The following is a 25,236-nucleotide window of genomic DNA, read 5'->3' as shown; positions in this document are numbered from 1 at the left end:
TCGCGGGAAGTATCCGGCATTGCCCGGAGGAAAAGTATATTTAAAAACTTCCCAAAACTTAAAACATAACATATACAAACGCTCACCAGATATCGATTCTCACCAGTCCTGTATGCGGGTCGACACCACACACTTCATGGTCATTCCCCCCCCCCCCAAATATAGAAGTAAATTTTTATAATTTTTGCATTGTGTACAGTCTGGAAACTACCCACATGCCAAATTTCAAGTTTGTTGCATGTTGGGAAGTAAGCTAAATATTTCAAACAGACACACATATTCACAAATTTCCCTTTTATATATATTCCCCAATTCATCGCAAGGGCTGTTAAGGGACACAATGAGAGGGCAAATGGTTATAAATATGCCTGGAGGCCTTAGTAACTTCCAAAATAAATGTTAACCCAAAACACCAAGCACACAATTTTGGCTGTCTGGCTACAAAAGGAATACAGTGGAACCTTGGTATACGACCACTTTGGAATACGTCTTATTTGGTATACGTCGTGTTTTTTTCGGGGGAAAAATGTCTTGGGATACGACGTCTTGCTTGGGATACGACGCGTTTGCTAAAACTTGTATGGGTCGGGATGAGTCACCGCGTACAGTACCCGCGTATGCCCGTTCATGACTGAAACAAAGCGAGAGGGGCGGGGTGGCGTGGTGGAGAGGGGCGGGGCAAGTGGGGGAGAGGGGTGGGGGGCGTGGGGGAGAGGGGTGGGGGACGTGGGAGAGAGGGGCGTGGGGGGCTGCCCCAATGGAGGGTGGAGCCCCAGGTCGAGGCGCGCGCGACTTGCGGGGTTGAGCCACGCCACGTGACCAGCGCAGCTGGCAGCAGCGCGGTCACGTGGCTTCTGTATGCATTTTAGTAATTAGTGTCTAAATTATTTCATACAACCCGATTAATGTATAATATGCCATGTAAAATATTTATTTTCCTCTGGAACAGATTATTTCCTTTCCCTTTATTTCTTATGGGAAAAATTTGTTTGGTATACGTCATTTTCGGTATAAGTCCTACCTTCTGGAACGAATTAACGACGTATACCGAGGTTCTACTGTATATATAAAAGCAAAATTCAGCTAACATATAGCAAGGGTGTAGAAAATTATACTATTTGTACTCTTTGGTTCTTTCGCTAAAGTCATGGAGGTGGAAAAAATAATAGATCACGACGTTTCGATCACAACACAAGCAATCGTCATCAGGTGGGACAACCACAGCAAGAAAAAAAACTGCTGAAGTAGGCGAGAGATCTGCCGTGGCACGAGGTTATATAGACCTCAGCAGTAGGGGTGGAGAGAGGGGGGGCAGAAAGACCCCGCAGTAGCACCCGGGTCAGTGGAGTAAAGTGGGCCACCACAGCAGCACTGGAGGGGTCAGCTGCAGGGGGGGGGAAAGAGAAGGGGGGGGAGCAGGGCAGCACAGAGAGAGAGAAAGAAAGACACACAAAGTCGGAAATAACAGCTGACATGGGCAGGTAGGATGGAGACATCACCGTCAGTTTAGACTTTAACTGGTTAATAACGTCCTTCCAATGATTGCTCAGTTTGGACCCATCTTCTCGGTTAAAGTTGTGTCTGTGACTTTACCGAAAGAACCAAAGAGTATGGATTCATGCAGTCACGAAAGCTTCAAATCAAGAATACTATTTGTATTATGCAGAAATGCATAAATTAATGTTCAATCACACCTTAGAGGTGTGAAGCCAGGCTCAGATTTGCTTGAATGCTTGGATGAACAGATCTAACTTCAGCAGCATATATGCTGTGTTCATTTCCTGTTTCCATTCTTACAAAAAGTTCCAGAGGAAAACTAAAATAAGCTGTTTTTACTTAACCTCCATGTTCAATAGTTAATATACTTTACTGCAAATACAAACTTCACACTGTCACACACTGGCGTGGTAAAAAGGTGGTGGTGTGTCCAGAACCATGCCTGGCCACCTTCATCTGTTAAATATTAATGCTTCCTCACTTCACCATGTAATTAATTTAAGATCAATCAAAATAGCAGAGGCCCACAATAAGTTCAGCTTTCACTTATCAATCATGTTTGCTGTCAGCGATAATCAAACTAATTGTTGAGTTTATAATGCAGTAAAATAACTGCTCCACAGATCCCCACAAAGATAAACTCTTAAATACACATACATTTCACATGGCTCATTAACATCTTACCTATACAAGTCATTTTTTGTTTGTCTGTGGACAAAACTTGCAACGGATTTGACTCACGAACCGTGGGGTTGACGTAAAAAAAAGTACGTGGGTACCACGCAATAAGCCCCGTGGTGAGCCAGTGCTATTCGTATTTTGCGTCCGTCAACTTTAAAGTAGTTAAGAAATATTTTTAATAAGAATAGGGTTTCCCCTTTTTTCTAGCAACAAAATAGGTGTTAAGATGTTAAAACACCAAACTGAAACCTTTTGCAAGGAATGTCTGCATTAACCACATCATGCTCTGATAGAAGATGCAATGTCTTTGAAACTGATTGGTCCACACCAGAGACAGCTTTCTTTCGAGCCTAGTCTCAAACAGTGTGAGACCAGAGGACGCCAAAAGGCAAAGGAGGTCACATGATATAACAATTTAGTACTATTAATTAGAAAATTACTACGCTGAGCGCGCGCCAAATCACGCATCTGCCATGCGCGAGACAGCTGACCTGTAGTTGCCCATAGCAACGCACACATACTATCACACACACTCCCTTTAAGAGTGTGCTCCTAATCTCAGTTCGTTACCTGTATAAAAGACACCTGGGAGCCAGAAATCTTTATGATTGAGAGGGGGTCAAATACTCATTAAAATGCAAATCAATTTATAACATTTTTGACATGTGTTTTTCGGGATTTTGTTGTTGTTATTCTGTCTCTCGCTGTTCAAATAAATCTACCATTAAAATTATAGACTGATCATTTCTTTGTCAGTGAGCAAACATACAAAATCAGCAGGGGATCAAATACTTTTTTCCCTCACTGTACATAACATGGTTGAGCAATAGGGAACCATCCCTTGACCGCACCCGGGCATCGATCAGTCTCCCATTGTATCTGTACCAGAAGGAAATTCCTCCGGTACAGCCATTGAAGGCCTCACTAACTACGTGGTCAAAATAGATGTTAAATAATGTGGGAGCCAGAGGACATCCCTGTCACACCCCAAGTTGTAGAGGGAATGGCTCTGACTGACGGCCACGTAGTTTGACGCGGGGCCGTTCACCATCATGAAGGTCCTTAAGGATGGTGATCAGTGGGTCAGGGACTCGGAAAGCACGAAGAGCAACTCAGAGGCCAGGCCTACTGATGGTATCATAGGCCTTGAGCAGGTCAATAAAGCACATACATTCACTGACACGCACACATGGACCTACAAACATGCAAAGAAATGGACTTACACTGACTGACATGGAGCCATGCACACAAAGCGACTAACACAGACGCCCATGGACTGACACACACAGACATATCGACTCACACACACAAACACATGGACTTACACACACACGCACATATGGACTCACACATGCATAGACATGCACATTAGATACACACATGGAGCTACACACACATATATCGATGTACAGACATACAGCGTCTCACACACACACATCGACTCACACACAGACATACGTGGACTCACACACACATTGACGTAAACACACATGTACTTACACACACACATATCGACTAAGACACAGACACATGGACTTACACACACATACATAGAATGACACACACATTGCCCTACACACACATAGACATATGAACTGTGACACACAGACATCTACTTTAGATACACACACACATGGATTAACACACACACATCGACTGGCACACATAGACACACAAACGCACATTGACTTACACTCAGATGGAGCCATGCACACACATCGACTCACACACGCATTCACTTAGATACACACACATCGAGTGAAATACACACGTATGGACTTACACACACATGTGGACTAACACACACACAGCAACTGATACGCACACAAATGGACTGACACACAAACACTTGTACGTACACACACACATGGGGCGTTGTCCGTTTGAAAAAGACAGACACACACATGGACTTACACACAGACATGGACCCACACACATAGAAACCCATCGACTTACACGCACACATATGGACTCACAACCACACAGACCTCGACTTTAGGGACACACATGATGTTTCAGCACACGAACATTATCATTGTAATATTAGGCAACTTATTAGTTTAATAATAGTAAACAATGAAGCAGAGTTGTTATGTGCACACAAACATTATCATTGTAATATTTGTAAAGTTAATTGTTTAATAATAGTAAACAATAAACCTCAGTTCTTAGTGAAAGATGCAATAAAATTGTACTTTACATTGGCGTGGTGACGCCTCGTCCCATGCAGAGCCCGCGGCCTCGCCAAGCCGGAGGAGGCGAGATATTGCCAGGCTGCGGGCTGGGCCGCTACCCCCCCACCATCCCCCCGCCAGAGGCAGAATAATACTATGTAAGCGCTTTAATAATATTACATTAATATCTAAGCACTTTATAGCAGTAACTGCACGCATTGGGGTGGGGGGGGGACAGAACATGACACTGTGAAGAGAAATCGGCAGCGTGATGTGTATATTTATTGCATGTTAAACGCGTAAAATAAAATGTCCCCCGTGAGCTGGAGCGAATGCGCATCACTTGGCAGGGTCCGCCCCCCCCACACGCAATTGGCGTCAGTTGGTACGGTCGATGTCGCGCAATAAGTAAATAATAGAAACGGCACAAATGTGTTAATTAAACCACTTTAAAGTTTACAGACGGGAAAAGGGAATAGCTTATTTCCACCACGGGGCTTCGGGCGTGTCGCCCGGCAATTTTTTTTACACGTATAGCCACTGTCTGAGAGAGAAATCACCCGCAAGTGCGAGCGCGCGGAGACTTTCATATATAAAAAAAAGAAAAAGAAGATAGGTCTTAAATACAAAATTCAGATATCTAGTTTCTGTTGAAAATCCATACACCTCTGCTGTAGTTAACAGACAGAAAATACAGCAGCCCCTTGCATATCACGGAGGTTACGTTTTTGGAAATTGCCGCGCGAAAGCAAAAAGTGCGATATTCAATACTTAAGCCTGACCTAAGTAATGGCGTTAGGTAAACAGCAACTAAAATTTACATCACAATTGAAATAAGTACTCTACTGTATTCCAAATAAACTAAACAATTTAAATAAACAAGGAGAAACCGTACACAAAAAATATTTAAAGACAAAAAAATAGTATATATCTATGAAGATAAAGCAGACTTTGCGCTTGTGTAGATTTTTTGTGAACCAAATTGCGCCAACACACCCCAAACTTTCCAAGCGTACTCATGGGTGAGTTAGTGTGCTTTTCGCACTATTTTTAGCTGACCTGCTCACCTTTAACACCTGAACCACCTGCACACCCACCCGCTCCTCACCTCACCCCTCTCTTTCTCTTGCCATGTGTTAAAGCCCTGGGCACTCACTACTTCCGGTTTGCCACACATGCAAACACATGACATTTCATATACTACAATTCCACGCACTCACCATAACATAAGTGTCTCCACTGCACTGCTATATTTGCTCTCATATTTACCACGTTATCCTTCCCTATTATCAGCCCTGTGTTTTTTCCGCCAAATTCATCCACTTCCGGCTCCTTACTGTCCTCTCTGCACGGGCACGGCTCACCTCTAACACACACTGCAATATTTATTTTAAAAACACGTACTATTCTAAAATATTTACATCAACGTACCAACACTTATACACAACAAAGATGCTATACAACAGCTACGACTAAATACATCAAGTCTACATCAATAAAAAGCATGCAAATACACGCACTAGCGTAAAAATAATATATGTACACACACCACCACACACATACTATTAATACCCACATCAAGCCCTACGAACAATTACTTTGTTCCTTTGCGGCTGTCTTCACATTCCTACAACGATTACAAATTCAACTATCATTTCCTTAACAATCTCTAAATAGCATGCACTCACACACTCACTATTTACTCTTTTTTATGCTTATTAACTTTGACCTCCACCTATAATGTTCCTCACGGAAAACGTGCGCTTCTCTTCACCAAAGCCGATTACAATAATTGATGCCATTCGCACAAGTGCTGCAATGGCTGCACCTAGAGCTAATGAAACCCCTTAACACAAAGTGAGACAGCATTCTGCCTGTGCTGCATCTACAGCTAATGAATCTCCTGAACACTAAGAAGCAAGAGCATGTTACCAGGGCTGTGATGGTTGCACCTATTGATAATGGCACTCCTGAACACCAAGAAGCAAGACGGCATGCTGCCAGTGCTGCTATGCCTGCACCAACAGCGAATACAACTCCTCAACAGTATTGAGCTACACAGAAAACCAACAAAGCACAAATGGCTACTGCCACAGCTAATCCAACTACAGTCCACCAACAAGCAAGGCATCTTGTAAACAGCACGACAATGACTGCAACCAGATGCCTACCCTGCTGCCAAACGGAAAAGTCTTTTCCACACATTCCTAATTTCATTTACACTTCTGATTCAGTAGTTGCCATTGGTTCCATGTCTACTTCTTGCAGCTACTGCCATGCAATGACATGGAAAGGAGACCCTCCAGGGCTCTGCTGTAACTGTACCATGGTTCAGCTCCCTACAATGAATGACCATCCCGAGCCTATTCCATTGTATTGATACCTGCCAACACTACCTATGCAAGCCAATTCCGAAACAATAGAAGATAGAACTCATGCTTCCAAATTACATGTTTTGGCACCAACAAACTCATCCCAACATCTGGCTACATTTCGATTTAAAGCTTTCGTGACTGCAGGGATTCATCTTCTTGGTTCTTTCGGTAAAGTCACGTAGAAGGGAAGTAATAAAATAATAAAAATAAAACATAATAAAATAATTCTCACGACGTTTCGGCCACAAGCAGCCGTCCTCAGGTGAAGACCAGGTCTGTCGAGGCGACAGCGTCTTCACCTGAGGACGACTGCTTGTGTTGTGGCCGAAACGTCGTGAGAATTATTTTATTATGTTTTATTTTTAATCTGGCTACATGCCCACATTTAAAGTGCAGGGCCAGGTACATAATCGCATTCGCAGTCTGCTGCCACTACTTAATACTAAAATGTCATCAACACCGATATGCAAGTCCGATTGCTGTGGCAAGACAGGCTCTAAAAGTTTCAAGTTTGCCATGAAGAAGATGACTTCAGAGTACAATGTTGTCATTCATGCCGACTAAACTCCACATGGTCAACATGAGTGCTACGTAAATGCACTCACATCTGAAGTTGCTGTCATTCTGACTGCTGAACGTCACTCGAGGCATCGTCTTGCAACTGAGGAACAATACCCTACACAGAAAAGAAACACCGATCCTATGATGCTCTTCAAGGTCTACTGATTTTCTGGCAAGATGATGATGTCTACAATTTCCGACTTCGCCAAACTGACCCAGCAACAGGCTTGCCAACACAAAAGAAGATTTTCGCCATGGACTTCTTTGCCTTCAGGATCATGGTGCGAAATGGCAGCTTCAATCTCTTCTTGAGATCCAAAGAGCTCTTCCACCAATATGCTGTCGACATGTATGCCAGAATTGAAGCTTCATTCGATTAAACCCACCAGATGGCAAAACATCCAACATTGAATGTCCTGACGCTCTCCAAGGGCAACGAATTTAAAAGCTGTCCTCATTATGAAACAAATAAGCCCTGTGATTGTATAACACAACCAAAAACCGTGACAAGATACATACATTTACAGACTTCATTTGCAGGATTCAATAATTCTAATTACTCTTAACGTTTGATTACTCAGAAATATGCAAAGCCAGGTAACTTAACTAGTATTGAATACAATAATTTCGATGTTTGTGCATGAGTGGGGAGCGGTAGTGCAACGGTTAGCATGCTGAGCTATAATCCCAACGACCTGATATATATTCCCACAGAACCAAGGCACAACATTTGGCTGTCGCCTGATGAAGCTGGTTGTAATTATTGCCAAACGTCGTACTCAGATTGTAATGTTGTGGCTTGGCTCTCCAACACACAACCGGTGTGCTGTACTAGTGACGAACTGACCACGTTGTTTACGTGACGAACCCTTCCTAATTGGCTGTCGGGTTTACCGACACATTAAGAGTCAACATCACCACGCGTTTAGAGTATTTGACAGACAGACATTTCCACACGTTGATAAGCCACTTTGCTGTGGGCAGGTCGCTTCTGAAAACAAGAGCGGTATAGCAGCTGAAGTGGGCTTGGCCTGGTAAGATAAAAAAAACTGTAAAAATTATTAAAAGAAAAAAAGTTTCCAAGTCGTGAGCCAGATGAAGACAAATTAAACTTAAGCAGAGAACTAAAGCAAATGCAATCAGGCGAGAGCAGGGGGCAAGGCCCCGCGTTGTAAAATGTTACAACCTGGACATCGATTCCATACTCGCTGCTACTCAACTGATATCCCTACGAGAGGAGCGAGGCTCTACCTGGGTAAACAACAACAACCACCACAACAACAACAACCACGATGTGAACTTCTCACCTCGGATCTCAGTGAGCGCGCGCAGAGTGGCAGCTTACGGGTGTCTCGTGACGTCACGCGACAACAGGAGGTGACATGACGTCACTAGCGGGACATCTCCCCCTCACGCCGATGACGCAATGCATTGGTGACGTCAGAGAGCGGGTTTAGAGTTTAAGTTTATATAAATCTTGACTTAAAGCTGTCGTGACTGCAGGAATACATTCTATGGGTCTTTCGGTAAAGCCACAGCCTCAGGGCGCCCTCCGATCTTACATTTACGGTACATGCAAATACCGTCTCTAGCCCCGCCCACTTACCTTTGGAGGCCGTCCATAAATGACGTCATGCGATTTTGGACGATTTTCTACCCCCCCCCCCCCCTTTGTCACACGGCGTCACAAAAAGTCAAATACCCCTCAAATATGACGTCACAAAGCTCTGCCCCCCCCCCCAAAACCATATTTCCATTTTAAAAATAAAATATGCTTCAAATCGCTTTAAACTATTGTCATTGTAGTGCGTATTTAATGTGGCGCTGCACTCTGATGTTGTAGGAGTGTTGTTATAACAATAAGTGTTGTAATAACAATTCTATATTTATTTAAAATTGCGCATTTTGATGTGACGTCACATTTCTCACCCCCCCCCCCCTCGTCACACATCGTCACAAATGTCTGCCCCCCCCCCCCTCCTAGGTGCGTGACGTCATTTATGGACGGCCCCTTGGGCTGCACCCATCTCAGGCCTATATAACGTCCTGCTTCAAAAGCTCTCTCGCTGTATTTTTTCACCTGAAGACGAGCGCTTGTGTTGCGATCGAAACGTCGTGATATTTTTATTATTATTTTTCTATCTGCTTGGCTTTACCGAAAGACCCATAGAATACCATGTGTATACACACACACAATATTGTCCACGTGGTTATTGAGCTCACGCACCCAAGGGGTCTCTGTTCAAGAGAGAGAGTAATGGAAAATGAATATGAATATAAATAAACTCATTCCAAAGTAAAACAAATTGCAGATGACACGATACTGATTACTGCTGGCCGCTCTCCGGATGACGTGATTGCTAAGCTCCAGGGTGATTTCAACAAACTACAACATCAGCTAGTTGCTCTTAAACTAGTCCTGAATACCTCCAAAACCAAGGTGCTATGCTTCTCACCAGGACTAAAGCAGGAAGTATTTTTTCCCCAATTACATTCCTTAAATAATGATCAAATAGAGCAAGTCAAGATCTATAACTATATTTGGGTCATCCTGGATTCAAAACTGAATTTTGAAGATCACATTGATTATATTAGTAAAAGACAAAAATAAAAATAGGTTTTCTGCATCGACACAAGCACTGCTCCCCCCCCTATGTTTCGTTTGGAATTGTTAAAAGCTACCATACTGCCTCTACTTGATTAGTGTGACATCGTATATAAATCAACCCCACAGTCCTGTACTGAAGAAGCTTGACTCAATTTATCACTCGGCCTTAAAATTTGCATTGAACTGCCCATATAGGACCCACCATTGTGATCTCTACATTGGGTCAAACTTAACATCTCTCAATGTTCGACGGCTTGTGCACCAGATCGTATTTATTCACGATGTACTTACAAAAAAATCCGCAGACTAACTGCTGGATCTCCTTTTTGTTTATAAAAACAAATGTGACCTAAGGTTTTCGCTCATTTACCAGCTTCACATTCCCTATTGCCGTACAAATTCTTGAGGAAGGGCCTTTGCTATTGATGCCCCCAGGGTCTGGAATGCTATTGCCAATAAACTGCAACTTGAATCACTACCTATGAGATCATCACTCATAACTGCTCTAGAGGAGTTGTACACCCCTAGCTGTCACTGCTATTCAGTGGCCTAAAATCAAAGGTTTCGCTCCGGATGATCGCTGCAAAGTATGATCTTGTGTTTTTATTTAGTGCGCTGATCTTTAAATGTGCATTGAAACATGTTGATACTCCTTCTGATGCTCCTGCTGTTGTGGAGTGACTCATGCAGCCAGCTATGGCTATAGGGTTTGGCCGTACATGTTGTTTATGTCGTTCATTGTGAAATTTCAGTCACAGTTTCTATGATCACTGTTACATTGCTTTTATGGCTGTATTTTGGTTTTTAAAAAGTTTTTTGGTTTGGCCATGTTTGTTTGTTGTAGTACGGAGTTAAACTGATGGCTTTAATCTAAGTTGTCTTGTGGTTGTTGTTTGACTTGCATCCCACTGGGATTTTTACACACAGCGTTGTGCTTTTTCTGGAAGATTTTGCTGTTTTTTCCTGGATTTTTCTGTTTGCGCATAGTCACTTTAAGATGTTTTCTTGTTCATGTTTTTGTTTTTTGTTTGTTGCGGTTGCACCCGATTCAAGAGCCGAATGGCTCACATGGCTATATGTACCAAATAAATTAAACTGAAAACTGAAACCCCTGCTCTCTGACGTCACAAATCCGCATTAGCTCATCCGTGTGAGATGCCTGAGGGAGGTGTACCTCGCTAGTGACGTCATGTCATCAAAATATTCACCCCAACCCCGCCTCCACCGCGCTTTTGAGCGTGATGTCACGTCTGGTTGGTCACTGTCGATTTCCGTTTCAGTAAAAAAAATCTTTATTTGGGCACAGCTACGCCCAGTCACAGGCGGTTCATTAACATAATTTATTCATGAATACCGTTTCGAGTTCATTGCGACGGGTTCAGCATCCACGCCTCATCACTGGACATGAGCCCGTCTCATTAACATAATGTATTCAGATACACCGCTGCTCGTTGGGGGAGGGGATTGTGTTGAACCCCGCAATTGACGTCATGTCACCTCCTGCTGCCGCGTGACGTCACAAGATACCAGGAGGCCGCCGATCCGCGCGCGCGCTCACTGAGATCAGAGGTGAGAAGTTCACATCATGGTTGTTGTTGTCGTGGTTGTTGTTGTTTACCCAGGTAGAGCCTCGCTCCGTCTCTCTCTCATAGGAATATCAATGGAGTAGCAGCGAGTATGGAATCGATGTCCAAGTTGGAACATTACAACGCGGGGCCTAGCCATGCGGGGCCTTGCCTCCTGCCCTCGCCTGATTGCATTTGCTTTAATTCTCTGCTTAAGTTTAATTTGTCTTCATCTGGCTCACTACATCATGGGACCTCTTTTGCCAGCGTCAAAATATAATAAGAGGTTGTCCCCTTTTATAATTTATAGATTTATACTATTTTTTGTCTTGGAATATTTTTTGTATACGTTTTCTCCGTGTTTATTTCAATTTTTTATTCGGAATGCAGTCCAGTACTTATTTCAATTGTGATGTGAATTTTAGTTGACGTTTACCAAACACCATTACATAGATCAGGCTTAAGCATTGAATGTTGTACTTTTAGCTTTCGTGCGGCAATTTCCAAGAACGTAACCTCCGTGATATGCAAGGTTTGCTGTATTTTATGTCTTGACTACAGCAGAGGTGTACGGATTTTCAACACAACTAGATCTCTGCATAAAGAGGCTTGGGGCTTTGGGTTGTTATTTTTTTCAAATTTATGCCTATGCTCACATTATTTGAGGATTTGTATGATTTTGGGTAGGATGGTCTAAAGCTGCGTGACCAGGAGTCGGAACCATTTCCTGTTCAACTTTGCTTCTGACAGGAATTAACTTTGGCCCAATGCATTACATTACATATCATCTTCAGTAACTGTGTACTATTTGGGTCTTTCGGTCAAGTCACATAGATAGAAAATAATCGATCACGACGTTTAGATCGGAACACAAGCAATCGTCTTCAGGTGAGAGGGAGAGTGAAATCTGCTAGAAATTCGTGATCTGATGTCATCTGTGAAGGATGTGATTCCTGACATGCAATACCCCGGTGTCTACAAACTAAATTGTGTCTGCGGCAGTAGTTACATTGAGGAAACTAAACGACATGTCTCGGACCGTGTTCGTGAAAACAAGGCGGAACTGAACACGTTAGGACCAATACCTCGGCCGTGGCTGATCATTGTTTTAACACTGTGGGCTCACATGATATTGATTTTTCCAAGACGAAGGTAATCTGGAAACCCACTGGCTATCAAATATTTTTTTAGAAGCCATTCAGATATATAAACATAGACAACTTCAACTGAGAAGATGGTTACAAATTGAGTAATCATTGGAAGGGCATGATTAACCAGGTAAAGGCTAAACTTTCTATGATGTTTCCATCCTTTCTACCGATGTTAACTGACTCTGAATTTCATTACTAGGTTGGATGTCTTTGTATTGACAGACTGGGTGTCCACTGTCCCAGCCTCTGTGGTTGGACCATCTCTAGCGCCACCCTCCTACCTTGATGCACCCATCTCAGGACAGGCTAATCTCTCACAATACAAAGGCCACTGCCCCAGCCATTGACATGCTAATCTCTCAATACAAAGGCCACTGCCCCAGCCTCTGTGGTTGGACCATATCTAGTTCCCCCTCCTACAGTGGAACCTCGGTATACATCGTTAATTCGTTCCAGAAGGTAGGACTTATACCGAAAATTAGGTATACCAAACAATTTTTTTCCATAAGAAATAAAGGGAAAGGAAATAATCCGTTCCAGAGGAAAATAAATGATATTTTACATGGCATATTATACATTAATGGGGTTGTATAAAATAATTTAGACACTAATTACGAAAATGCATACAGAAGCCACATGACCGCGCTGCTCCCAGCTACGCTGGTCGCGTGGCGTGCCTCAACCCGACACGTCGGGCGTGCCTCGACCTGGGGCTCCACCCTCCATGGAGGCAGCCCCCGACGCGGTGACTCATCCCGACCCATACAAGTTCTAGCAAGCACGTCGTATCCCAAGCAAGACGTCATATCCCAAGACATTTTAATCTCGAAAAAACACGACGTATACCGAGGTTCCCTGTACCTTGATGCACCCATCTCAGGCCTATACAAGACCTTGTCTTAGTAGCTTTTTCTCTCTCACCTGAAGATGATTGCTTGTGTTGCGATCGAAACGTCGTGATTTATCATTTTCTATTTACGTGACTTGACCGAAAGACCCAAAGAGTATGAATTCCTGCAGTCATGAAAGCTTTAAATCAAGAAATAACTATGTAATTTTAACACGTAGGCTTTCGCGACCAATATTATTCATAATATAGGTTTTTGGGTCAGATCGCGTTATTTATAAATGTGTCGTAACCTTCCACCACCCGACACGGCCAAACAGTAAAAAAATGTGTCACGTTTTTCAAAGGACAAAATTATTCACTTCTTTAGCCCACCGGTGTGCTGAAGAGAGAATCAACAGCATTTTTTTAATTTGAGTACGACGTTTCGCTGATAATTACAATCAACTTCATCGGGCAAGAATGGTGAAGCTCTCTCTTAAATAGAGCAGCATCAGGGTGACGTCATCATTTAATTCAATCTGGTGCAGTGATTCGAGGCAAAGAGGGGGAGGGTATTGTAATTATATAGATTGGTAATCATTCAATTGTTATACATTGGTATTTCTTTCCCTTATAAGGAATTGTATTTATTTAATAATACGCTTCCAGGCCGCACTAAGCCTGTAGCTGTCAGAGCGATTGAAGTTATTTCTGTTATCTCTCAATTTCAATGGATTCTCTAATTAGTCTTGGCCAGTAATAATTAGTTTTACACAACACTTAAACGTTATCAAAATCAATTGAGTGTCCTTGTTGACAAGCATGCTCTGCCACTGCCGACAGTTGTGTTTGAGATAATTAAATGTTTCTTTGGTGTTATTTTAATCTTATACTGATGTTACGTCCCGTCTGTCCAATATAGCATCTGCCACAAGCAATTAATCCGATATACACCTTCTGTTGATAATTTAGGCAAAACGTCTTTAGTGCCAGATACCAGTTTTAGAATTTTGTGTAGTATTTGATCAGCTTTAACCGACTTTATGTGATGTGTTATTTTAACTGCGTTTGGTATTACCTTCGAATCTCTGCACCTTTTGAGGAACGCCAATGACGATATTAATTTAATCCGCTTGATGCGGAGCTTCTCCAATTTTCTAGTTTTGAGAAGATTACCAATCTACATAATTACAATACCCTCCCCCTCTTTGCCTCGAATCACTGCACCAGATGTAATTGAATTAAATTATGACGTTACCCAGATGCTGCTCTATTTAAGACCAGAAGCAACAGGAGAGCTTCACCATTCTTGCCCGATGAAGCTGATTGTAATTATCAGTGAAACGTCGTACTAAAATTTTTAAATGCTGTTGATTCTCTCTTCAGTACACCGGTGGGCTAAAGAAGTGAATTATTTTGTCCTGTGAAAAACGTGGCACATTTTTTACTGTTTGGCCGTGCCGGGTGGTGTAGGGGTACGACACATTTATAAATAACGCGATCTGACCCAAAAACCTATATTATAAATAACTATGTAGCTTGAGAAACTCGCAATGGTCATATAAAAACCATTGCATTTGTTACAGTTATGATGATACGCTAATCGATGCCTGGTTATAGTTAAAGGATCGTTCCCTGCTGGTCAACCATGTTACATCTGCTGATGATTTGGTAATAGCTACTCAATGAGATGGGGCCTTGCAAATGTTCCACAAAAATAAATCACCTGCCTGGGAATGTCATGTCATACAACACTGCACCTCAACTCTTCATGAATATTCAGGCAGTTCTACAAGTGTTGGAGATGCTCCCATACCTGGTTAATGTGTTCATTACCGGCTCTGGTTTGGCAGCCAAAGTCTCACTTCAAATTAGTCGAGCAGCATTATTTCATTAGACTGTGTAACACTGTGTGGAAGGTGCCTGGACTTTTGCTCTGTACAAAGCTTTGTCCATCGCCAAGGTCTAGTCCGGCTTGAGAGCATCCCTCTCCCAGCCATACTGGCATCGCACCCGCCCCTCACCCTTAATCCTGCAGATGGCGGGCGCACAGGATGGCACCACTTAGCCATTTCGAGCTTTGCATACTGAGTTACATGGGTCACGTGGCCAGGAGGTGCTTGTTGGCGAACACAACCGCTGGGCCTGGCTCTAGGGGTGATATCAATATAGAATATATGTAAGGATGCCCCCGAATAGACTCCCCCTGTAACTCTACCAGACATGTCCCACTGGGCGATGACCCCGGGGCTGGCCTAGGACACGCTGGCGGGACTGTCGCTCGGCTGGCCTGGGAACGCTTGGGAATTCCCCAGAATGAGCTAGAGTCTGTCGCCAGGGACAGGGAGGCCTGGACCATCCTACTCAGCATGCTGCCACCGTGACCCTCACCAGGACAAGCGTTTTTAGAAACTAACAAACAAAGGTGTGATTCTTCTTGGCCACAGATATTACTCTGTGGATGCAAAATGTGAACTTATTTTAATGACCATCTGTGCTGGCTTATACAATGAAGGCTGGCCTGCCTATGATTCATCCTATATTCAACCAGACTATATTGTAATTAGAAGTTTACAGATCCTTAAGATATCAATATATAGCATTTCATCTTCAGTCTCTTTGGCAGGCGAGGCTGCATTGGTTCGGTCATGAATCCCGCATTCCCAGACACTGCATGCTCAAGCATCTTTTGTTTGTCCAGATATTAGGGGCTGAAGAGGCATGGCATTAGCTAGAGAAGAGATTGGAGGATGTGGAGGTGATCGGACCTGCAGATGACTGGTACCAGGAGTGTCAAGATTGGCCTCTGTGGAGGAGGCCCGTGAGGTATGCTGCAGGGCAGTTAATAGATATTTGCTCTGCAAAAACGATGTCGGAAGAGCGACGCCCACATGAATAGGTGGAACGCTGGGTTCCTAAAACCCAGCAAGACAGTGGGGAGCACAGCTGGTTCATCTGTCAGTCATCCCTTGACACCTGGATCATTCCCATTACCTGCTGACAAGAAATCCACACTTACATGGCCTTAAATTGCACCTATCATGGCATTAGCACTGGGATAAGGTTACTTGTAATTCGTCATGAATGGTGGATGTTTTGTTTATATATGTTAATGATCCATGTGAAATGTACGTGTATTTAAGAGTTTATCTTTGTGGGGAGCTGTGGTGCAGTTATTTCACTGCATTATGAAAAACAATTAGTTTGATTATTGCCGAAAGCAAACATGATTGAAAAGTGAAAGCTGAACTTATTGTGGGCCTCTGCTATGTTGATTGTTCTTAAATGAATTACATGGTGAAGTGAGGAAGCATTAATACTGAGCAGATGAAGGTGGCCAGGCATGGTTCTGGACACCACCACCTTTCTACCATGCCAGTGTGTGACAGTGTCAAGTTTGTATTTGCAGTAAAGTATATTAACAATTGTACTTGGAAGTTAAATCAAAACAAGAGTTTATTTTAGTTTTCCTCTGGAACTTTTCGTAAGAATGGAAACAGGAAATTAACACGGCATATATGCAGCTGAAGTTAGATCTTTTTATCCGAGCATTCAAGCAAATCTGAATCTGGCTTCACACCTTTTAAGTTGCGATTGAACATTTAATAATGCATTTCTGCATAATACAAATAGTATTATTAGCTGAATTTTGCTTTTTAAAATATTACTTTTGTATCCAGGCAGCTGAAATTGTGTTTTTGGTGTTTTGGGTTAACATTTATTTTGAAGATGCTAGGGCCTCCAAGCATATTCATAACCATTTGCCCTCTCATTGTGTGCCTTAACAGCCCATGTGATGAATTGGGGAATATCTTAAATATAAGAATAAATATAGACGTGTAAGTCATGTGTGACTGTGTATATATTCATTCCTCTTGTGTCTCGATACTGACATAGATAGTGTGTATATTTGTTTCTGTCTGCAGCTGACGCTTCTTCTGACGCTACCTCTGCAGAAATGGTCTGATGGAGAAAAGGCACTCAGCGCAGCTCGGTACAAAAATGCAACAATGGGACCAATATGCAAACAGCATGGATTGTACTGGAAATTTGACACGGGACCAGAAAACTCAAACAGGAGAGAAACCCTTCAGGTGCACCCTTTGCAAGAAGGCGTTTGCAGATTCATCACATTTAAAATACACCAGAGAACACACACGGGAGAGAAACCCTTCAGGTGCGCTCTGTGCGGGAAGTCCTTTGCACTGTCATCACAACTTAAATTACACCAGAGAACACACACGGGAGAGAAACCTTTAAAATGCACTGTCTGTGAGAAGTCATTTGCATGGGCATCAGGTCTTCAGATCCATCAGAGAACACACACAGGAGAGAAACCTTTCAAATGCACTGTCTGTGAGAAGGAATTTGCATGGGCATCAGGTCTTCAGATCCACCAGAGAACACACACAGGAGAGAAACCAAACAAGTGCAGTTTGTGTGGGAAGGCATTTTCAAGTTCATTTTATTTAAAAATACACCAGAGAATACACACAGGAGATAACCCCTTCAAGTGCAGTGTGTGTGAGAAGGAATTTTCACAGTCATCACATCTTAAAATGCACCAGAGAACACACAGGAGAAAAACCTTTCAGGTGCACCCTTTGCGGGAAGACCTTTGCAGAGTCATCACATCTTAAAGAACACCAGAGAACACACACTGGAGAAAAACCCTTCAGGTGCACTCTGTGCGGGAAGGCGTTTGCACAGTCCCCACATCTTCATAAACACCAGAGAACACACACTGGAGAGAAATCTTTTAGGTGCACCCTTTGCGGGAAGCCCTTTGCAGAGTCATCACATCTTAAACAACACCAGAGAACACACACTGGAGAGAAACCTTTCAAGTGCAATGTGTGTGGGAAGGAATTTTCAGGTTCATCACCTCTTAAAAGACACCAGAGAACACACACAGGAGATAAACCCTTCAAGTGCACTCTATGTGGTAAGGAGTTTGCACAGTCATCTCATCTTAAAAAACACCATAGAACACACACAGTAGAGAAACAGTTCAAGTGCACTGTGTGTGAGAAGGCATTTGCACAGTCATCAGTTCTTCATCGACACGAGAGAACACACACAGGAGAGAAACCCTTCAAGTGCAGTGTGTGCAGAAAGGCGTTTGCAGAGTCATCACATCTTCAAAGACACCAGAGAACACACAGGCATCAGAAGATCCTCCAGGAGTGTAGTCTTAAATCGACTTGTGAAAGTCAAAGTGCTGCAATGAGCCCATCCCTCCTGAAAAAAGAACCAGAAGCAAATTCCAGCTTGGACACTATGAAATGTATCAAGGTGAAATTTGAAGAGGCGAAGGTGAAATTTGAAGAGGTGACAGTAAAGAGCGAAGAAGTGAAGGTGAAATGTGAAGATGAAGATTCAACTCCAAAATCGGACCTTCACATCGATGGAGGCAACGTGAAGCAGGAGGAGAATTCTGACTGTGAGGCAGAGCGAGGCACCTCCCAGCAGTTTGTGGAAGTGGAGGTGTGGGTGGACTTCTTAGACAATACAAAGTGAAATGGAGACCCTGTAGATGTGTAAGCTTGAGACAATGAAGCTCCAATAGATTCACCTTTGCCACATGCCTTTAAGGAAAAGAACGTTAAGTTGAACACTCAATTCCTAGGTTCAACCTGCAGAGTAAGAGCGGCCAGTATTTGCGGACCTGTGGGTTGGGTAGATCTCTAACTAGGAGCGAGAGCCAATAAGCTCCCAAGCATTCACTGTGTTATAATAATATTAGCATTCATATGGTGCTAGCTTAATCGCCTCATCAACTCGGCGTTTTGTATCATCTCATCACAAACACTCAAAGAGCACGCCTTTTGGCACCCATTGTTCTGATAGTGCATTGTCTTTGTGCTGTACACCTTTCGGCGTCCTTTGGTCTAACACCGTTTGAGACTAGGCTTGAAAGAAAGCTGTCTCTGGTGCAAAGAAATCAGTTTCAAAGACAATGCATATATTACCAGAGTGTTTTTTGTTTGCATTCTGACCACAAGTATTCCTTGTAAAAGGTTTCAGTTTGGTGTTTTAACATATCAACACCTGTTTGCAGAAAAAAGGAGAAAACCTATTCTCACTCGAAGAGTATGCTGCATATATGGCTTTTCCAAAAAAATTAATTAAGAGTGATTCTGTCTATTTTTTTTTATAATTTTGCTCGGGATGTTGGGGTCACGAACCTTCCTTGAACAGCACAATCCACCCAAGGGCAGTTAATCATTATGAGCTGATGGTTTTTTTTAAATACAACAGTAAAGTTAGAAGCTTAGCTATATCTTCAACCTCAGTATATCAAAATATTAATTGAGAATAAGAAGCGTGGATCCCTGGAGATACAGATGGGGAACAAAGTTTAATAAAACCCTCGGAATATCTTTGGTAACAACTATGGTATACCACATATCTTGGTTAAGCATGAACCAAATAATGATTATGAAAGTATTAGACCTAGAGTCATTCAGAAGAGATACAATGTGAAATGCGAAATATGTCAATCACACACGACCAAGATAATATGTATTCCATGGGATCAGAGCCTCACTAACCCCCTTTGTCTTCCAATAGCTAACAGAACATGGTAGCAGTAAATTATGTATGCAGGGGTGCGCCTCCTCCTAATATATCAAACTAGCGGTTAGTACCTGGTGTTGCCCGGGCGAAAAAGGCAGACACACATGTAGTTACACACGCAAATCCATTGATACACACACATAGAGTTACACGCACAAATTGACTCACACATATATGTAGGACTCGTACTCGGGTTGTCTTTCTCGTTCCGTTTATTTGCTCTTTAAAGTCCACACCTCATCACCGCTCCGTGTCTCCCCGTTCGCTCCGTCACGCCATCCGCCATCAACGGCGCTCTATGTCTCTCCTCTCTCTCTCCTGCTCTCACAGAGTCCGTCACTCCGCTGCTACCCTACTCTGTATCTCTCCGATGCACTGCTACCACTGCTACCACTCACTCTACGTTCTCTTACTACCGTACTCTGTCCTATCTCTCTCCACTGCTACCGTTATCGTATCTTCTCCACTTATTCCTGCTCCTCGCTATCCCGGGCACCATCACTCCAACTCCTATCCAGACTCCAGCTCTAACCAAGACTCCCGTCTCTCTCTTGCGCTGTGCCTTTTATCCCCGTATCAATTAGTCCCTATTAATTATCTCACCCCACGCTTTACCCCTCGCCCCCAGGCCCCCAGCCTCACGTGGCCTTGTTATTCCCGCCTGAGCGACGCCAGTCATTAAGCACTCACCCTCTTAGCCAATCACCGGCCTGTGTCCTCGGTTACCCCTAACACCTGTCACCCATCTTAACGACGTCCTCCTCACGCCCGACAACAAGCTCGTCCTCAAATACCCCCTACTGTACACTGCTCGCTTGCATAGCAACAGACCCACAGAACGCGTGGCGCGGCATATTCCACATATACATAGACTGAACAACAACAACCGTCATTCGCCACTACGTGGCGGTGACGTCACGACAATGCTTGTGCCAGACTATGTGCACCTTGAGGCCACGTGAAGTGTCGAACGCCCGCTGGCAGGAGGTCACGGGGCAAACCTAGATGGCACAGGTCGACTGAGACAACTGGCTGATGCACCACCTGTGGCCCCTACTGTAGCAACTTTCTGTGCTTTAGCCACCCGGCGCTCCGCTCGTTGTTGTGAGCGTCGCTCCTCCGCCCTCCGTTGTTAAAGGGTGACTGCCTCCAACTGGCCAGTAGCGTCCTTCAGGAGCCTCCTCCACAGAGGCCGATCTTGACACGGCTGGTACCAGTTATCCGCAAGTGGACTCAGCTCCAAGTCCTCCTGTAGCACATCACTCCATGTCTTCTCCAGCCCGTGCCGCGCCCGTTTAGCCCCCTCGATCCGGCCGAACAAAAGCTGTTTTGGCATGCGGTGGCTGGCCATGCGGGCTACATGACTCAGGAAACGCAGCCTTGCCTGCCAGAGGTCACCGATGGGACTTTGTCCACATCTTTCAAGGATTTGTGAGCTCCTCACACAATGCAGCCTGGTTAAACCCAGGATGGATCGTCGGCTGGCCATCCTAAATGTTTCTAACTGGCGAGGATGTTCCATTAGGGGGGTCCAAGTTTCGCAAGCGTAGAGAAGGGAGGGAATGACCGTGGCCGAGAAGACCTGAAGCTTCGTATGGAGTGATAGACCAGGTAGCTTCCACACAGCGTTACGCAGCCAATTAAAAGATAATGCAGCTCGACTGATTCGGAGTGAGACCTTTGCTGTTAAACCGGAGCCGGTCATTAGCACACTGGCAAGGTATGGGAAACTCTCCACTGTCTCCACAACTGCCCCATCACCAATTGGGAGTTGTGGGGGTGGAGTGTCCGATGGTACAAAATAGCCAGGCAGGTGCTTAGTTTTGGTGGGGCTGATGGTAAGGCCCCCACCTCTTGGTGGCAAGCTCCAGGTTCAGCAGCAACACCTCGAACTCTTCCTCAGAGTGAGTAGCAATTAGCAGATCATCGGCATACATAACGTGGTTGAGCAATAGGGTGCCATCCCCTTGACCGCACCCGGGCATCGATCAGCCTCCCATTGTATCTGTAGCAGATGGGAATTCTTCCGGTACAGGCATTGAAGGCTTGACGAACTACGTGGTCCAAATATATGTAAAATAATTTGGGAGCCAGAGGACATCCCTGTTGCACCCCAAGGTGTAAAGGAAATGGCTCCGACTCACGGCCACGTAGTTAGACGCGGGGCCGCTCACCATCATGAAGGTCCTTAAGGATGGTAATCAGTGGGTCAGGGACTCGGAAAGCACGAAGAGCAACCCAGAGGCCAGGCCTACCGATGGTATCATAGGCCATGAGCAGGTCAATAAAGCACACGCATGGACTAAGATGCACACATTGACCTACAGACACGCAAAGAAATGGAGTTACACTGACTAACATGGAGGCATGCACACACAGCGACTAACACACACGCACATGGACTGAGACACACACACATCGACTCACACACACATATCGACTCACACACAAACACATCGACTTACAGACACACACACACATATGGACTCACACACACATAGATATGCACTTGAGATACACACACATGGAGTTACACACACATATACGGATGTACACACATACAGCGACTCACACACACACACCGACTCACACACAGCAATACGTGGACTCACACACAAATTGACGTAAACGCACATATGTACTTACACACACACATGGACTTACACACACACAAATGGACTGACACGCACACTTGGACTGACACACACATAAACACTGACATACACACACACATGGGGCGTTGTCCATTAGAAAAAGACAGACACACACATGCAGTTAAAGACACGCATTGCTCTACACGCACACACATATGGACTCAAAGACACACACATTGACGGGCACAGCAATCCCCGATGATGGCACAGCTATCAGTATGGCAGTACTACGTATGAGGAAATAGCGTGACGTGAGCAATGGAAACAATAGAAATGTATTGAAGAAATAATCAGAAATCACAGACTGGCAGTCGACCGTGGCAGCGTCATGAAAGACAGCAAAAAAAGGTAAAAATTAGCAACCTAAAAATCCAAAAGGAGTTTTGTGCACTCAAACATAATTATTGTAACATGTCAACTTGTTTCATAATGGTAAACAATGAAACCTGAGTTGTTATCTGCACACAATATCTGGCAAGGGATTTGTTTAAAAATAATAAGCAATGAACGTGATTAATGATCTGCACACAAACATTATTATTGTAATGTTTGTGAACTAATGTGTTTAACAATAGTAAATAATGGACTTGAGTTAGCGTAAGAAGCAAGGAACTTTGTATTTACCATAGCCATGTTGAGGCCTTGTGTCATGCGTAGCCCCCGTCCTGGCCTACATTGGCGAGGCGGCGGAGTTGGCACATTGCCAGGCTAGGGGCATCCCCCGCGCGTGCAAGAATAATGGTATGTAAGCACAAAAATATTATCTACGGAGTCTGTACTATTAATTGGATGCATCGTGTTAGGGGGGGGCGAAGAGGACATGACACTATGAAGGAATATCCGCAGCGTTATGTGTGTATGTGTTGGCTGTAAAACGCGTAAAAGGAAATGTCCCCGTGAGCTCGAGCTAACGCGCATCACTTGGCAGGGTCTGCCCCCCCCCCACGCAATTGGCGTCACTTGGTAGGGTCGATGGCGTGCAATAAGTAAATAATTAATAATATAAACGGCACAAATGTGTTAATTAAACTACTTTAAAGTTTACGGATGGGAAAACGGAATAGCCTATTCCCACGGCGGGGCTTGGGGCGTGCCGCCTGTAATTTTTTTTTCTATGTGAAGCCCACCATCCGAGAGCCAAATCTCCCGCAAGCGCGAGGAGACTTTTATATATAAGATACCACGTAATAATTACAAACCACGACGTGAGTGCTGTGAACGCTGCTCAAAACATACTTCGAGTCACTTGCAGAGTCAAAACTGGTACGGAAAGTGGTACGGTACCAAGCTAATAGAGGTGAATAATAATATTTGTTTTACTGTACTTCCAACCCGTGATGAGAGGATGGAATACATGGCGACATCAAGCACACCCGTGCACAATAGGTCACAACTACAAAGGTCACAGCGCCCCTTTTTGAGAGACTGCAAGTCTGATGCGAAACAAGTATAACCCGTAAAAAAAAGTTTTTCACTATAAATCCTTTATATGCGTGGCGGCTAGAGTCCTCTCATCCTCTGGCTTGAGATGGCTGCCACCTATGGGTCAGATGATTGCATTGCACCATTAAGCAATTGGTAATTAAATATAATATTTTTGTCCTAAAAAGTGTAAAATTTTGGAAAAAAAATTTCACGAACATTAATTGTTACGCACAACGAGTCTGTGTGGAAAATGTCAGCTCGATTGGATCACGGGAAGTGGGTTAAAAAACGACCGAAAGATTTGCACGGTCGTAAGCAAGCAAGTTAACTTAATATAAAGGATTTTAAAAATGTAACACTTCCAACTCGTGATGGGATTGTGGGGAACGCTGCCCAAAACGTGAACAGAAACAGCTTCCCCTTTATGAGAAGAAAGCATGAGGTGTGTTGTATATATGGGCCTTTTTTCAAAATTTTATATTAATTATTCTGACAATTATTTTTCTTATAATAATCGGGGTGAAGCATGGGGCATGAAAGGGTGAGGCAAATCCCCACCCCTCACACCCCAGCTGCCTTGCACACATTAAAGCAACTAGAGGGAGGTCACAATGATCCATTAAATAATAAACTCTGATGCAAAGAGAGGTTAATACATAACGCACATCGGGACTAATAAGATTACTCCAAAGAGTGGCCATCTTAAGGTGGTGCGTCAACTATTAGCTGATCGTGGAAAGCATTGCTGCCCATTGAGTTACGTATATACGGTTGTTTAGAAGTATTTCGATTTAAAGCTTTCGTGACGGCAGGGTTTCATCTTCTTGGTTCTTTGGGTAAAGTCACGTAGAAGGGAAGTAATAAAATAAAACATAAAACATTTCTCACGACGTTTCGGCCACAACGCAAGCAGCCGTCCTCAAGTGAAAACCAGGTCTGTCGAGGCGACAGCGTCTGAATGAAACAGCACACGTGCTTGGAGCATATATATGTAAGCTGGGTTGGAAGGGGGGAAAAGGGCGCCTTGACAAAAGAATATGCATATCAAGATGAATTTAGCATATTTATGGAAAATGCAGGTATGTGATTAGTACTACGTATGCCCGTGCATTATGTAGGATTAGCAGCATCAAAGGG

At 43.8% G+C, this 25,236-nt stretch overlaps 2 protein-coding genes and 1 pseudogene across 5 annotated transcripts in view; 1 reads left to right on the top strand and 2 right to left on the bottom strand.

The window, feature by feature from the left end:
• Window positions 1-8,645, bottom strand: part of LOC144953553 (uncharacterized) — a 31,319-nt gene extending 22,674 nt beyond the window's left edge. The window contains exons 1-2 of one of the 3 annotated variants that reach the window (XM_078884116.1): window positions 8,596-8,643; window positions 1,284-1,384 (exon numbers count right to left, since the gene is read on the bottom strand). The gene's annotated coding sequence lies outside the window, so the exon portion shown is untranslated. Of the gene's footprint in view, window positions 1-1,283; window positions 1,385-4,378; window positions 4,467-8,595 lie in introns of those variants that run through there. The other 2 variants (XM_078884112.1, XM_078884113.1) reach the window with 2 other exon arrangements.
• Window positions 8,646-11,402: 2,757 nt separating this feature from the next.
• Window positions 11,403-24,984, top strand: LOC144953551 (uncharacterized; annotated as a pseudogene). The gene is made up of 3 exons (XR_013640828.1): window positions 11,403-11,465; window positions 16,143-16,267; window positions 17,368-24,984. The product of XR_013640828.1 is annotated as an uncharacterized LOC144953551 (transcript).
• The window catches only part of LOC144953562 (uncharacterized), a 25,700-nt gene continuing 19,067 nt past the window's right edge, over window positions 18,604-25,236 (bottom strand). The window contains exon 3 of the transcript XR_013640831.1: window positions 18,604-18,682. The gene's annotated coding sequence lies outside the window, so the exon portion shown is untranslated. The remainder of the gene's footprint in view (window positions 18,683-25,236) is intronic.

Source organism: Lampetra fluviatilis, chromosome 78 (assembly GCF_964198595.1).
Source record: "Lampetra fluviatilis chromosome 78, kcLamFluv1.1, whole genome shotgun sequence".
Classification (NCBI taxonomy): domain Eukaryota; kingdom Metazoa; phylum Chordata; class Hyperoartia; order Petromyzontiformes; family Petromyzontidae; genus Lampetra; species Lampetra fluviatilis.
Note: the sequence above shows the minus strand (reverse complement) of the source record. Positions and strands in the feature narration are given on the sequence as shown.